We start from the raw sequence: 14,801 nt of genomic DNA on the forward strand, positions 1-14,801 counted from the left end.
CAGTGCAGAGCCAGGAGCAGGGCTCAAACTCACTAACCTTGAGATCATGACCTGAGCCGAGATCAAGAGTCAGCCGCTTAACCTACTGAGCCTGAATTTTTTTATAATTAAAACAAAAGTCATTTTAGCAATCCAAGGGAGAGACAAAGGTGGCCTGAGAGTAGGGCAGTGTTAATCAAGAAAAGTGGACAGATAGGGTCCGCCAATCAGCAACACGTACCTTATCACAGAAGGTAAGAGAGAGGGAGCTGGCAAAGAAAGCTCCTGAAGGGTGTGTCCTAGATTTCTGGCTAAGGTGCCTGTGGAGGAGGAGGTTCTGAGAAAGGACTGGAGAAGGTAGAGTAAGTTGGAGTCTGAGAGAATCTTCTATGGTGCCAGGACCAGTGCAAGACACATTACTAACATGCAGAAAAAGTTTTCTGACTGATCTGAGAGGGGAGCTGGCACAAAGACATCGTATTTCAAAGACTATGCTCTCCTCCTTTCTAGGTATTTTGGGTATATTGGGTCTATGTACTCATCACAGGCCAAGTCAACTAGGTAATAGAGGATAGGGGAAGCATTCGTACATAATCTAGTTACAGCTGTTGTTAGACAACAGATTCTAAGTGAATCTTATTCTCAACTTTAACAACACCCTGGAGAAAATAGCCATTACATTTCAAGTGGAAAAATATGGCTCCCCTTTAAAAAAAAAAATCAATAAATTCTCTGGAAGAAAACAATAGATGACTTCCTTTTTAGAATCTGATCAGTAGCTTTCCTGCTATTCAGGCACAGTCTGTAAAATCATACTCAAAGATGATCTGGTTGAAAAGAAAGTCAACAATAATATAGATCAACAGCCTGTTTTATACTTGAAATGTTTGCAATATTTGCCATTTATTGACAGAAGTCCCCTCAAATCTAACCCAGTGACCAACTTGACCTCCCCCTTGGTCTCACTTTGTTTCTCCTTGACTACAGCTAGGTGGCAAGCAGAAATAATCAACACAACATTTATCACAATAGGCTGTAATTGTTTGTTTCCATGCCCTCCCTTGTTTTGGTCATTAGCCTATTTGGGAACAAGAGGCAAATTTGGGGAAGGGGGCAGCCAGCCAGGCAGCTACTTGGGATCGGTCATCTCTAAGGAACTGTAACAAAGCTGGAGCAAAGCAGAAATATGGTACCCACTGGATTCTATTTGTTCACCCAATTCTTACAAGCAAACAAAACTTACAAGCAAGACAATTCTTAAAAGCAAAACAAAAACTGGCCCAACTACCTTAGAGGGAGATGATATACCCAAGTGGAAGTATAAAACACTACTTGCCAGGGGCGCCTGGGTGGCTCAATCAGTTGAACACCCAACTCTTGAATATGGCTCAGGTCATGATCCCAGGGTCATAGGATCAAGCCCCTTGGAATTCTCTCTCTCCCTTCCTCTGCCCCTCTCCATCCCCCCCTCTCTCCCTCTGCCTCTTTCCTTTGCTCTCTCTCTAATAAAATGAAAAAAATTAAAACAAATACAAAAGTCACTACTTGCATCCTCAGTCTCTGTTGAACGTTTTTATTAAAGGCAGTGCGTAAATCCCACCTCACTACTGGCCCAGAGACCAGACAAGTGGGTATTATCTAGTGTTAGCAAAATTATCTATAATCCCCACACCAAATAACACAGAATTTAGTTCTATTAACTAAAACCTGTGTCTTGGGGTGCCTGTGTGAGTTAAACATCCAACTCTTGATTTTGCCTCCGATCATGATCTCAGTCATGAGATCAAGCCCCAAGTCAGGTTCTAGGATGGTCATGAAGCCTGCTTGAGATTCTCTGTCTCCCTCTCTCTGTGCCCTTCCCCAACTTGTGTGTGCTCATATGTGCTCACACACACTCACTCTCGATAAATAAATAATAAATAAAACCTGTCTTTTTAGAGTGTCTACAATGACCACTAAGAAGATCTATGGCTCAGAAAATTATAATTCCAAAATCATTGCATATAATCAAGAATATTTCACATCTAGAACATGTAACAAGTCTCTCCATTTGAACATAAAATGTTATAAAAGTTTTATGTATGGAAAGTTTCTCCCATCATCAGTAAATATTAAAAACAAATACTGTTTGTATGGCTTCCAGTTGTTGCTTGGTGAGTCTTTTCCATTTCCCATTCTGGCCATATGTGAGACTGTGTGTGTAATTCCAATCTTTTCTCCTAACACTAAGTGTCTGGCCTACAAAGTATTCAATAGGTGTTTGAAGAATTAATGAATTTAATAATCAGTACTCCTTATTTACTCATCCTTCAGTGTTAGAAAATCCACTAGCTCCTATGATAGCCTGTGATTTTATTGTAGCACAACTCTGATGGTTAGAGAAGAATTTGTAAAATTTAAATATCTATTGGTCTTCTTGAGTCTCCCAATCATGGATATATTCTATGGACACACTGATCTAATTTTATGGACAGATATCATCACAGATAAAGTATGGAACTCAATCAGGAGTTCTGATTCCTAGGAAACACAGAGACCTTCCCTGAAAACATTTGAATTGTAAGTAATCTAGTTGACCCTCCTTATTACCTTGATCTTTACACACACAGTTTTGGTGGGAAAAGAGAGTAGAGTTGGCAGATATTTTCCAGAACTTCTATTTGGTAAAGATGAAGACTTCCTAAAAAAGTAGTGGAAAGAGACCACTAAATATGAATTTCTCTTGCTCTAAATACAGTATGGAAGGAAAGAATACTAATACTGAGGAGAATGTATTGCATGCCAGATGCTTTATCCATCATCTCACTGATTCTGACAACTCCTAAGCCGTGTACTACTGACTCCATTTTAAAGACAGACCATTAGGACTCAGAGAAATTAAGTAATCTGTTAACATCATAGAAAGAGTGGAATGTCCAGCATCTGTATCCAGGTCTGCCTGGAATCTTGCCCACCTGTGATGTTGGCTAGGTTCAGTGTAATTAGGATTGGTGTGTATTCTTCAACCAACCCCCTTCAACATCTAACTCATGCACCCACACTTACACCTTGAGCAGGAAGGGAAGAGGAATTTTTAAAATTATTTCCATAATGAAATGCTAAAGTCAAAGGAATAGAGGAAAGAGAGTTCATGGAGATTGTCAGATACTCTAAATCTGCACAAGGTTATAGAGGCTAGAAGTGGCTTTAATATGTCTATAAGATAAGACATGTGATGCCAACAATCTATTATTGAAAGGGGCTCACTGTGGTAGTGATTCTCAGAAAAAAGAAGCACCAAAGGGTTGGTTTAATTTTTTAAAAACCTTTAATGATTTAGATATGCCTCCTCAGGGAGCATGCCTCTTGAGAGCCTTTGAGAATCACTGAAAGAAAAATAAAGAGGTTATTTTCTTGTTTTGTTGATGATGTAGGTTTTTCCCTAAGAAACAGAGATCAGCCAGGTTAAATTATATCACAGTAGTTAAACAATTTATTTTTAAACTCCTGCCACTAACTTGTATTTTGCATATTCAATACTGCTATAACCTATACTACTCAAAGTGAGGGACATTGACCTGAAGCGTCAGCACCAGCAGGAAGCTTGCTAGAAATGCAGAATCCCAGGCCCCACTCCGGTCCTATTGGACCAGAACTTGCATTTTGACAAGATCCAAAGGTGGTTCTTATGCATTTTGGCTTTTGATAGCACTGGTCCACATTGCACCTAAATATTTCCCCCTTCCCGCCCCATTAGTATGAAGTAAGCATCCCTCATATGTGTACAATAACTCCCAAGGCCCTTATCATTCACTTATGACACTGTGTTCAAATTGCTTGCTTCAAGGTCTCCCTTTCCTGCTTGGATATAATCTCTTCAAGATAAAACTGGTGCCTTCCATTTCTACCACAATGATTGTTGAACAGTGCCTAGCACAGAGAATATTTCATTAAATGTTTAGAAATCCCATAGGATTGTGAGTTTCTGAAGGTCAAGAACTACATATTGATTGGTATTCACGCGTCTTTAAGACATAGCAAGGTTCTGGCATATGCTAAATGCTCAGTATGTGTTGACCTGAATATGTGCCTGATTCACCCCAGAACATGGAATGAACTGAAAATGTGCCCAATGTGACTTTTGTCAAGCTTTCTCTGATGTCTTCCAGTCCTTATGAAGCCCTAATTTCCCTGTGTTCTTACATCATGCTGCTTATTAATAATAACAGCAATAAACACTTGAATAGGTAACTTGTATCTTCACAGTCTCATTAATTATTAGATTGACACTAAGAAAGTGTTCTTGATAGTCAAACTACAAAGTTCAAATAAGTCCTTGAGAGTCTGAGTCAGATTCAAAGAATGTGAAATTTTCCCAGTGTCACAAACCTGGTAGGTGACAGGGTCAGGATGCGTTCTCAGATCTTCTGGCCCAATGCTCTTTCCCATTATACCAAATGGCATAATGATTGTTGTAATCAAATGGCATCTGATCTTTTAGGAAAGTTACTCAGACATTTGCTGGCACGTGATTTTACTTCATATTCTCATAACTACTTCACTCAGCTGTATACACTAATTGTTTTTCCCAAGAAATTTGTCTGTTTCTGTAGTAAGCGTCTTCTTTATCTGTGCATTTATCTATCTATCTATCTATCTATCTATCTATCTATCTATGCACTCATCCACTTACCCAACTATTTATTGACTCTTTTGAACAGTGTCAGCCCAAGAGTGGTCATTCAGTATTGGTTTAGTTGAGCTGATTAGCCTCCTTTGATCAATATTGATGATTTGAGTCCCTGAGATTCACTGGTAAAATAATCACATTGCCAGATGACAATTATAAAGTCATCGAACATTAGAGCTAGCAGATGCCTTTAGAGATTATCTCCGGTAACCTCCACTCCTGCCAGATGAACAGGCTGAATGGCAGAGAGGAAGAGTGATATGCCTGAGTTCACATTACAAAATGTTTTATGTAGCTTTTCCTGTAGGGACCTGAATTATCTGCCTCATATTCCTGCATTGATCACAAGCCAGGTTGTTGCCAGATCCCCACTTAACTTGGGCAGAGAACCAAATAATTAAAAAATGCCCCCAAAGCCCCTATATAATAGATGCCTTCTATGGCTTGCAGCTGACGATGTACTCATATTGCTGATCCTAAGAGCAATTCGGAATGACTGAGATGGACTGCCACATGTAAATATTCATGACACAAACGCATCAAGCCTTGAACAAGAACATATGTGAATAATTAACAAGATAGTGATTTGTAGCATCGCGGTCCTAGATAACCTGCCTCCTAGAGAGAGATCCTAACTGAAGCTGCTTTTCCTTTTACAAGGCAACAACAACAACAAAAAACTCACGACGGTAAATTGTAACGTTATCACTTTTGTGAGAGAGTTTTGGAAGGTGAATCTTTAAGGAACAGCTTTTCTTCTAAAGTAGTTAAATACTCATAACCAGACACCCTGTTTAAGATGGCACACGCATGGTTTACCCACTACTCTGCAATGTCACTAATCTTGTTCTTCTCTTTCCCTCCCACTGTATATGTAAGAAAAAGTAACACTGATTCTTTCTGTGGGTTGATTCAGGATTGAAAGAGCAGGGTTATTTTCATTTTAGCACCGTGATTTCACCTGACAGCTTGTCACTCGCCTAAGTGCTGTCATCTATACCTTCACCGAGGGGCAGCAAATTAGGAGACGCAGCAAAGGGAAGACAGGGAGCGTCCCTATGCTCTCTTGGATGCCTTTCCCTAAAAACAACCCCCACACACCACCTTTTTCATCTCTGAAGAAAACAAGAAAATCTGAGAACACAGCCCCCCCTGTTACATGTGTATCCTGTTGAGGTACTGTCCACCCTCCCTCTCCTTCCCTACCCACTTCTCTCCCCACGGAGGAGAAAGTCTACTTCTTTCTCTTACGTGAAAATCCCCACTTCGGAAGACCTTTTGAAACTATCTACTTTTTTTTTTCTTTTTTTTTTTTTCAGCGTTTATTTATTTTTGGGACAGAGAGAGACAGAGCATGAACGGGGGAGGGGCAGAGAGAGAGGGAGACACAGAATCGGAAACAGGCTCCAGGCTCTGAGCCATCAGCCCAGAGCCTGATGCGGGGCTCGAACTCCCGGACCGCGAGATCGTGACCTGGCTGAAGTCGGACGCTTAACCAACTGCGCCACCCAGGCTCCCGGAAACTATCTACTTTTAAAGCCGAATACATATCTATCCCTTGACACAGATACATGAGTACATTTGTCTACCACATGACAAAGATAAGAATTTCAAAGTGGTTTTATTCATACGAGCTAAAAACTAGAACCCAAATGTCCATCTACAGTAGAATGGATAAACCAGTTGCAAAATATTCACCAAGTGGAATACCATACCACAGTTAAAGAGAACATCTGTTACAAGCAACGTCATAGTTGAATCTTACAGACACTGCCACGGATGAGTGAAAGAAGCAGACCACGAAAGAGCACACTGTCTAATGGAGTATATGAAGTTCAAGAACAGCAGGAACTAAAGTGTAGTTCCAGAAGTCGGAATATTGGTTACCTGATTTTTTAGGAGGTAAAGGGCAGACAGTGTAGGTATGACCTTAGGAAGGGGCACAAAGCGTCCTTCTAAAGTATTAAAAATATTTTATATATATATATATATATATATATATATATATATATACACACACACACACACACACACGCACACACACACACATATATAAATTATATATATATATATATATATATATATATATATATATATAAAAATTGTTGGTTTGTGCACTGAAGATTTGGGTATGTATCCACACCTCAATAAATATTTTGCTTAAATGATAATTGACCTTTTCCTCCCAACAGCTGTCAATTGCCAGAATTATGTATACAGTGGTGGTGCTAGTTTAGGGCTCTTTCCCTTAGCAGCCACCCACTTTGGGTTACCCATATTTTTTTTTCACAAAGGAGTTCCTTTTAGAAAGTGTGTATCCTGACCACAACAAAATATTTTGAAATAAAAATTTGAACCCAGCTTAACAAAAACATTTTAACAAAAAACTCATTTTCATTATACATGCAAATTCAGGGCAGATGTGTTCAGAGGAATAACCCAAGTCCACTCACCACTAGAAGAAAAGTAAAAATGAATGAGCATTTCTGAAATACTGCAATGATTTTCCCCCTGGCTTCTTGTCAAGACTGGCAACAGAAATACAGAAACACCAGGAGAAAGGCCTCTCTGGGAAGACGGGACTAGAATTCTCAGACAGTGCTGGGTGACTGGGAAACGTAAGTCAGCTTTGAAGTCTAGGGGCACCCCTTATGGGGAAAAGACGAGGCCCATTTTGAGGCGACCCATTCTATCCCTCATACATACATGTATTACCTCATTTGACACCTTTAAGATCACTTGCATTATAAAGTAAGGCTTATAGACATTAAGCAACTTTCCCCCAAAGTCAAAGAGCTTTTGGTTGGGGACCCCGATTAGAGCCCTCATTGTCTAACTCCCAGATTTTGTGACATGCCTTTTCTATTCTTACTGGCTGGCTTTCTTAGTGTGGCTTCTAGACTGAAATATTTGGAAAGGACTTAAGGATTGCCTTGGATTAGTCATGGTACATTTTCCCCCAATAAAGTGCATGGTATTTTTTTGTTTGTGTCTATCTTGATAAAAATGTGTGAATTTACCCTGTCACAAGTCAAATGGAACTAAAACTGGTGACTTATAATCCAGACAACTGTTTTATCATTTACCTTGTTGTATTTGAATTTGTTTCTCCCTCGGAGAATTTTGCAGGAGGGGAAAATGGGCATGATCCTCGATTTCAACCCTACTGACTGCTCCTTGGGTACCTGTTCAAGCACACCCTGGCAATTACAGCACTTCACCTCTAGTTGCAACCAACAGCTCGTCCCTAATTGTTAACTGGCTCTGTGCTCTTGACATTGGAACCTAACAGAACCTCAGTGTGGAAACCAACTTCCAGCTCCAAACACCTCCCTTTCCCACCAGACTCTACTCACCAGCCACGCCAGCCATGTTTTCACACACAGCCTCTCCAGGCGATCTCCATGTATTAGAATTTGGGGGAAATATGCTGTGTATTGAAATCCTTATATGGAAGCAATGCCTTAAAGAATTAAAATATTGCCAGTTTTTCTTGGTTCTTCACCAGTCTTTCACAAGTAGCTGTGGCACACTAGTTACCCAGACAGACCTGGGGCAGTCTAATCAGATTCTATTGTCACACAGTCTGTTTGCAGTTGAGGATGCTTCTTCAGGGAGGCAGAGGGGAACCTCTTAAGTTCCTGAGGTGGCAAAGGGCTGCACGTGACAGTCACTCGAAGTGCATTTGCTGCCTTTATGTTTCCAAATAAGTATCATGGAACGCTTGAGAAGTCTAATTACTTTAACCAAAGGCATAGTTTACAAAAGTTGAGTAGGTATGGATAATGTGGGTGAATTTTGATATTAATAAAACTTTAATTAAATGACATAAGTAGAAATAGAGGATTCTGGTTTTATTAAAATGAGAAACCCACATAATAGGAATTTTTTTCTCTCTTAGAAATACTGAGGAAAAGCTTGTGACCTTCTCTCCACCTCACTCATACCTCTGTGCAAGGAAACAAGGAGTTCAGTCTGTTTTCTCTGTTCCTGCTACCCTAGGACAAGGTCACTGGACCATGGATTCTCTGCCCTGTACTCGCTGGTCAAAGTCAGTTCAGGTGAAAGACTGGGAGCCCACTGTGGGATTGGGTTTAAGCCATGTATCTCTGTATAGTTTGCCAGTAATAAACCTTATTTCAAAAAGATTCTGTGATTGTAGGAGACATATATTTCAGACATCCAATGATGCTAGAGAACACTAGAAGGAAAAAAATACTCCAATGACTTGGCTTAAGAGCTAAACCACTATCCATAAAATTACAATTCTCTGTATGCTCCTTATTTTTCTTTAAAATGTTTAATGTTTTTATTTATTTTTGAGACAGAGAGAGACAGAGCATGAGCAGGGGAGGGGCAGAGAGACAGGGAGACACAGAACCTGAAGCAGGCTGCAGGCTCTGAGCTGTCAGCACAAAGCCCGACGAGGGGCTCAAACTCATGGACTGTGAGATCATGACCTGAGCTGAAGTCAGACACTTAACTGACTGAGTCACCCAGGCACCCCTGTATGTTCCTTCTTGTTCCCATTCTTCTCCCACACACTTCCTATCACAGAGAGAAGCACTACTGAACTTTGTGTTTATCATCCTCCTGAATATTTTTTATTTTTTAATTTACTTATTTTTAAATATAATTTATTGTCAAATTGTTTTCCATACAACAGCCAGTGCTCATCCCAATGGGTGCCCTCCTTAATGCCTATCCCCCACACCCCCATCAACCTTCAGTTTGTTCTCAGCATTTAAGAGTCTCTTATGGTTTGCCTCCTTCCCTCTCTGTAACTTTTTTCCCCCTTCCTCTCCCCCATGGTCTTCTGAAGATTTTCATATACTTACACATTCCTTAACAATATCAAATTTTGTTTTGCTTATTTATGTTTATATATGAATAGTATCATATTAACATATTCACATAAAAAGTTCCTTTTTTCACTTGAGTAACATATTTTACTCAATATTATGTTGTCAAGGTTTATTCATGTTGATAGATGTATTATTGCTAGTACATTCATCTTAACTGATTATAGCATCCCCATGGATTAATATACTGCATCTTTATGGTGATGGATATTCAGGTTGTTGGCTCTATTTCACTATTAGAGGCATACTACTGTGAATATTCTGTGATATGCCTTCATGTACACATATGTGAGTTTCTCTACAGTATGTATCTCAGAGGAGAATTACTACATCCTAAGGTAAGTGCAATTTTACTGTTACAGTATACTGCTGTATTTGGATCTCTGATTCCTCATCTTTTTCTTAGTTATTGCAGATCCCACAGGAGAGAAGAGATGATTTACACTTCCTCCTTCTTCTCCCTCAGGTGACCTTCCTTCCTTCTCCTTTTGCCTCATGAATGCTTAATCATTTCTTAAGACTCTGCTAAGTTTGTCTCTCCTGTGAAAGTTTCCCTGGGCCCAACAGATAGAGTGATCTCTCCCTCTCATTTGAGTTTTCATGGCTGGTGCTTCTATCTGGGACATGTCAATTACCAAACCCTGTAGATCCTACCTGTATATATATTGAAACAAATTTCACAAAGGCTATAATCTCCAGAAGAGAAACCAAAGAGCAGACTTAAAAAAAACCATTCTACAGAGACACCATGTCCTTCAATCGATTCCTTATCACCCCAAACTCCAACAACTAGAAAGGCTACCCAACAGTAGCATCCTTGGCATTGCCCTTGATGTTCTCTTAGCCAGAACACTTGGGTTCTTTATGGAAGTTGGAGTGTAAAATAAATTGTTAACTCTCACACACAAGTAATACAGTCCCTACCCACATTCTCCTGCCATCTAGTTGATCAGAGAAGGTACACATGTGAATCTATTATAACAAGAAAAATCCATGTGTGGAATTACAAAATCATGGGGCTTTGAAAGTTGGAAGTGTTCACAGGTGATATCAATAGAATCTCCCTTCCATAAATAAGAAACAATCTCTTGAGGTGATTTTTCACCTGAAACAACACAGCCAATCAGTAGCAAAGTCAGAGCTCATGATAACTCATTTTCTTTAATGCAGCAAATATTTATAGAACACTCAAACACACCACATCTTTATGTATATGTTAATTAGGACAAATCTAAGGAATTTAATTTTGCTAAAACTGCTTTCTTGTAGATCTACTCTGTGAGTATTGCCATATAAGGTATATCATGGGCCTTACAGAAGACATTATTATCACTAGAATTTACACAAAACTTATGTTTCATCTGGTGGCAGTAACACAGGAATATGGTGATATATGAGTGTGTAACAGGATGTAAACTTTGACATTTCACCTGAGGAAGTGAAATAAAATAGACGAGAAATTCCAAGATGGGATACCCTACCACGTGCAGACATTTCAAAGTAATTCTGGGAGCTGTATGGATCTGAAACCCATAAGGAAGAAAAAAAGAGATCATAAGAATAGAAATTAGGAAGAGTAATTTTTGTGAAAATTATTTGTTTGGAAAAGTTACACTATGACAACCCCCCCCCCCCATCCTTTCTCTTCTCACCATCTTATTTTAATTTACAGGTCTATTTAAATTTGCAGGGCTATTTGGCTCTGTGTTTCCAGGATCAGGGGGGATGCAGGAATTTGGAAAGTGACATATACCTGAAGAATAAAGGGGAGAGCTGGATGGAACGGCCCGTAGTTACAAGGCCGATAGGGGGTGGGGGCTTGGGAAGTCACTGAACTCCCCTGTGTGAATTATCAGTCTTCTGATATGAAGTCTCACGGGTAAGCTCAGCCATGTAAATAGGAATCCTATCAAAGAGGGGTTCTGCCAGAGGGCAAGGAGATCTATGGAATATATGTGGAGCAGACTGCCAGAGATATGCATGGAGTATGGATAAGGGCCACACTAACCAGAAGTAAAGACACTGTCCACGTCTGTAGAGTCACACTTAGGGAAGTTTAGTAGTAGAGCCATCAAAGAATCCATGGAGATACCCATGAAAGCTTAGCTGAACCCATCAGCCAGAATCCATCTTGTAAACCAAACTTATCACTGACCAACCAAGAATTTTCTCAGTCTATTCCCAATTTTCCCCCCTGCATTCAATAGAGGTAGGTTGTCAACTTAACCTTAAGAAAACAGGCGAACAGATAATAAAGAAGGAAGGAAGGGCTAATCATACTTCATTCTCCAAAACATAGACTGGCCTACTTAGGCTGCCGCAACTTAGTGAGTGGGTTGGGGAGAGGGTCCGTATCTTTAAATGAAGACTAAAGTATTAATTTGTAGATTACCATGCCCATTATTCATTGGACATTTCTAACTCATCTGATTTTGATACACAAAATGATTGGTTATCTATTATTTCCAAGAATGTCCAGAAAATGATACACTGTGCCAAAATTCTCAGTGGCCTGGGTAACTGCCCCAATAATGAAATAATTAAGAGTTGAAGACAAAAATAAAGCCATGTTTTGATCACATTCCTTGAGTCCTGGTTTTCCACACTACTGTTACAAATATGACTGCGTGCCAGGCACTTCAAATGATTTCACTCAATTCCTCTCATGCAAGTTGCATAGTAATACACTCACTTTTCAGAAATAGTTCAGAGAATTTAAGGCACTGACCATATTAAACACATTACCATGTATGAAAAGAACCTGCCTTCTAATACTATGTATCAGAAGAACCCGCCTCCTTCCAACAAACAAGTGCAGCTGTGCGGTTCTAAAGGCCATTTTCCTTCAATCTCATGGCGTCAGGTAGTATTGCAGACAAGCGGCAGGATGAAACAACAAAATAAGTAGCAAAACATTTTACAGGTGTAATGTAACTAGTAAGCGGCATCTCTGCCTCAAATCCAAAAGAAAACCCACATCAACCACACAAAAAGTCTTAGAAAGGACCGTCAGTATTGACTAAAGTCACTTAAAAAGGCACCTAAGAGAAATTATGTTCAGAACACCGTGTAAACTTCTTAAAATCTTCCACTCCCATTTCTCTTCTAATCTCGTGTAATCAGCTACCCTCAGTTCTCCCCCTCTACTCTCAAAAACATCCAAAATTCTCTTCCCTAACTCAGGGAGTTTACTGACGTTACTTTCTAAATTCTCTTGCTAGCCTGTCAGATTATGGTTTCCTCTGAGAAGCTCTTTACTGTTCGTAATAATAACAGAGCAAACATTTCTCCCTTCTTTCACCCAGTCTACCCTGACCTTCATCACCACAATCAACATGCTGAGAAGGGTCAGAGGTGATGGGAGAGGGGAATGTCCATAACTATTTTATGTTACATTTTATCTCTCACGTGGGAGTTCATAGAATGGGAATCTATTTGTACTTTTATAACAGAGACACTTCAAACAAGAAGAGCAATTATACAGGGCTTCAAAGGAGGAGATGAGTTTGAGTACTTGTATTATTAGTATATCAGCAGTAAGTCCACTCTCATTCCAAATGCTAAGAAGTTGAACGCTAAATTCAAGTACAGTTGACCCCTGAACAGTGTGGGGGTTAGGGCAGCTGACCACCCCCACCCCCCACAGCCAAAATTCACATGTAATTGTTGACCCCCCCAAAAAAACTTAACTAATAGCTTACTGTTGTAAATCAACGTTGTAATCAACGTAAACAGTTGATTAACACATATTATATGTATTATGTACTATATTCTTATAATAGACTAAACCGGAGAAAAGAAAATAAAGAAAATCATAAAACACATTTACAGTACTGTATTTATCCAAAAAAAAAAGCCCATATGTAAGTGGACACACACAGTTCAAACCCATGTTGTTTGAGGGTTAACTATTCTCAACCATGAGACATATTCTCCTACCTTTCAAAGGTATGTCCTGAGGAGAGCAGCCATCGCTAAGTGTAAGCTCTAGAAAACCTATAATCAGTTTCTCTCTCTAATTGAGTACTTTCTTTCCTTAAGTTTTGGTGGAAGCATGAAAATAATTTACTGATTTAGGAACTGGGTGGAGTAGACCACAGGAGGACAAATCAAAAACATCTGGAATGAACTAGTTGCAAGAGAGAGGGAGGGAGCAAGAGAGGAGGAGGGAGGGGGGGGGCAGGAGAGAGAGAAAAGGTTTTCAAATGAAACAAAGTACAGATGATTTGGCCAAATTTAAGCCAAGCCAAACACTCACATTAAACATTGCACTTGGGTCTGGTTCAATAGCGGGAGCCGGCAAGAGGGAGCATCAGCCAACATTGCATCAGACGCACATTGTGGATAGAGGAAATGAGTTTAGTCAAGCCAGCTGTGACTTCAAAGGGGCTGCTCTCTCAAAGAACAGTGGGAAAGGGTTCCCTCTTCAGTGAGGATAGCAAAGTTCAGCCAAAGCCAACGGACTTCAGGAGGCGGCAAATTACATTCAATGTGCAAGAAAGGCTATTTTCCTTCTGTGAAGTCGCTGTTACAGAAAAGGAAGGGAGATGATGAGGAAGAGTGGTGAGAAGAAAAGATTCTGACACTCATCTGAGGACTGGAGTCTTATGTGTATAATTATGAAATGGGGTGTTTGTGTGTAAAGAAGGTTGTTTCCCAGCTCAGACACTTCCTTGCCTGAATCATGTTTCCAAATCTGTGGGAGGAGAGATCACAGGATTCCTCCCCCAACTGATTCCCACAGATACTTTCCCCCTTTGTACTTCTAGAAAACCACACATTGCTTTCAAATTATTCACTCAACACAAATTAACTAAGGGACAAACAGTAGGTTGGGCCCCGGGAATACAAAGAGAAACAAGACAGTCCTTGTCCCAGGAGTTCACAGTCTGAAGGAGAAGTAGACACATAGGATTATGGTATTGATCAATAAATCTGATGTTCGAGTAGTGATTCCCAAAGTGTGATCACCTTGACCAGCTTCAGTAGCACCAGAGGAGGGGCGGGGCTTGTTCGAAATGCAAATTTGTGGGTCCCAGCCCAAACCTACTGAATCAGAAAGCTGAGGTTGATTTAACAACCTCTCCAGGTGATTTGGACGCATGCTAAAGTTGCAGAACTCCACTGATGGTGGAAAGCAGAAGACTTTGAAGCAGACAGACAACACAAGGCTAACTCAAGACCAACCTTGAGTGCCTCTGCCATCTATATATCACTTCTAAGTCCCTTCCAGGCTAGATTCTAAATAAGTTGCTCCCTGGTAATTCACAAGAATGATACACAAGTGTATG

General features: G+C 40.0%; 1 long non-coding RNA gene across 2 annotated transcripts in view; it reads right to left on the minus strand.

Moving 5' to 3' along the window:
* LOC125156403 (uncharacterized) overlaps nucleotides 1-13,533 on the minus strand; it is a 96,284-nt gene extending 82,751 nt beyond the window's left edge. For both annotated transcript variants that reach the window (XR_007148586.1, XR_007148587.1), the window contains exon 1: nucleotides 13,450-13,533. This is a non-coding gene — a long non-coding RNA (uncharacterized LOC125156403). The remainder of the gene's footprint in view (nucleotides 1-13,449) is intronic.
* Nucleotides 13,534-14,801: the final 1,268 nt, after the last annotated feature.

Source organism: Prionailurus viverrinus, chromosome F2 (genome assembly GCF_022837055.1).
Source record: "Prionailurus viverrinus isolate Anna chromosome F2, UM_Priviv_1.0, whole genome shotgun sequence".
In the NCBI taxonomy this organism is placed as follows: domain Eukaryota; kingdom Metazoa; phylum Chordata; class Mammalia; order Carnivora; family Felidae; genus Prionailurus; species Prionailurus viverrinus.